The 2169-nt window shown below is 40.7% G+C and overlaps 1 pseudogene; it reads right to left on the reverse strand.

Annotated features, from left to right (window-relative positions):
- Window positions 1-629: 629 nt before the first annotated feature.
- Window positions 630-1766, reverse strand: LOC118535318 (cyclin-G2 pseudogene; annotated as a pseudogene).
- Window positions 1767-2169: the final 403 nt, after the last annotated feature.

The following is a 2169-nucleotide window of genomic DNA, read 5'->3' on the forward strand; positions in this document are numbered from 1 at the left end:
CCACCTGCTAAACCCAAATCCTTGAGCAGTAAGAGCTACTCTTTTCTGTTTCTGCATTTTGGAAGTTGAAAATACTAGAGAAAAAGCCCGTAGTTCTTTGATCTTGCATGACTATGAATTCATGGTTTCCAACCTTAGCTAGGACCTCAGCCTCATGTCAGTAATCTTACTTGTCCTACTCAGTTCCCTCCAGCTTCCCCTCAAAACCCATTCAGCACATGCTCCCATCAAACCTCTTCTCCCCTCAGACAGGACTCTTTTTATTTCAGTAGATTTCAGCCTCCTACTTCATACTTCAATCAAGAAAACAAATGTTCTCTCCTTCAACTTCCTACATCCTTTCTCACAAAATTTATTATCATATTAACAAATAGCTCAAGATCATTTTTATTTAAAGTGAAAAACAAAGTGCCTATATTTAAGTTATTCTCAATCATTTGAGAGGTCCTAACCCATTTGATAGCTTAGAATATTAAAACAGACCAGATCTGGTCTGAGTAATTATAGACAACAGGTGCTCTAGTCTATGTATTCCTGCCTCAATGGGAGCTAGATGAAATATTACCCAGTCCTCCATTTATTGCTTATAAACCACATACTTAAAATTCTGACACAGTACAATTAGAGTTCTAAAATGGGAAGCTCAGAGACTGTGCCACTTTCAAGTTGAAAAAGACAGTGCATCTTTGATCACTGCAATGGAGAGAGAGCTGCTGAGACCTCATTCTTTAGAATTCACCTCTTCAGAGTCCTCACTTTCATCAAAGCACTGTCTGCTGGTATCATTTACAACTCAGGAACACCACAGTTGCTGTGTTGGCGGTCTGGGCTCTGCACCTAGAAACAATCCAAACCAACTTCTTATAACATTCGAGAGAAAATAGTCAGCTAGACATTTGAAATTACCTCTCTCCAATGAAAGAACTCAGTGTCATTAATCTTCAAGTGCTTTATCACAAGCAGGAGAACCTGTGATAATTTAATGAATTATGTTTGTACTTCCAGATTGAGAAGGCACAAAGCTAATGCAGATGGCTTTGCTTTTGAAAAGACTAGTTGAAAACTGCAAGCTTTCAGCTGAGCTTCCAGTTTACCAAGCCTCAATATTTCTTTCCTTTCTGAAATATGAAGTACAACAGCCTTATATAAGTAGAAAAATTTTAAGACAGCACTGTGTTCCATTTCATAGTTCTGAATTTTTTTTCCAAAATTGTATTTTCCCTTCATTTTCTGTCAGAAGCAGTGCATTTACATTGACTAATCTGGATTACTTCATGAGTGGGAAATGCATCCTTCTTCAACTATTCTGGCAAGCCAGCAAAAACAACAGACTCCAATGTGAGGCAAATTTTAGGTTCACCTTCATAAAAAATGAAGGATCTGTCCAAAATACTGGCAGCTAGGATAAAAGTTTATGTGCAAGTTCCCCCCAAAATGTTGGTTAAATCCCGTAGATCTTGACGTTTTCCTGTCTTCAGCACAAAATGTTATCATTCTCAAGGGTAACTTTCCTCAGGCTCGGCCCTTTTTTCTTGTGGTTGGGATTTCTGTTCTTATTCCAGGTAGACTTTCAACAGCTCAGATAGCTGGACTCACTCCAGACTGCCAAGACCTATGCCCCCAGGTCCTTCACTAGATAGGAGATGCAGCCTCTGGCCTTGAGATGGCTGAGCACAGAGGAGCCTGATGGACTCCACCCTGGTTCAGGTATCCACCAGTCTAGCAGTGCCCCCAACAGGCATCCAACTCTCCACTGGCGCTGACATCTCCGCCTCAGCCTCATGCCTCTGCCCATGCCTACCCTCCTGCTGGCCGCATCTTCTCCTGCAGACTCTGGGGCTGCAGGTCTCCTAGCCCCTCGGGGGCCATGCTATGCCATCAGCAGAGGCTGAAGCAAACCCCTTTTGGTTCATCATATTTTTAATATCTGAAGTTAAAAACTGTTCTCTGATTTTTTTTATAGGACCCCATTTTTGTTTCATTGGCAGATATCTTTTCTCATATCCTTGATGATATTAACTACACTTTGTTTTATTTCTTCTGTTCCACTGATGGTCTCTGTTTTCGTGTAAGTTTTCTTTCCCTGTTTTTGTCTCTTCTAAACTGTTTTAACTGTCTAGTGATTCTTGGCTTTCCTTTCATTTGTATAAGTGAGAAGCTAACTGGAAG

This window comes from Halichoerus grypus, chromosome 6 (assembly GCF_964656455.1).
Source record: "Halichoerus grypus chromosome 6, mHalGry1.hap1.1, whole genome shotgun sequence".
NCBI classification, from domain to species: Eukaryota; Metazoa; Chordata; class Mammalia; order Carnivora; family Phocidae; genus Halichoerus; species Halichoerus grypus.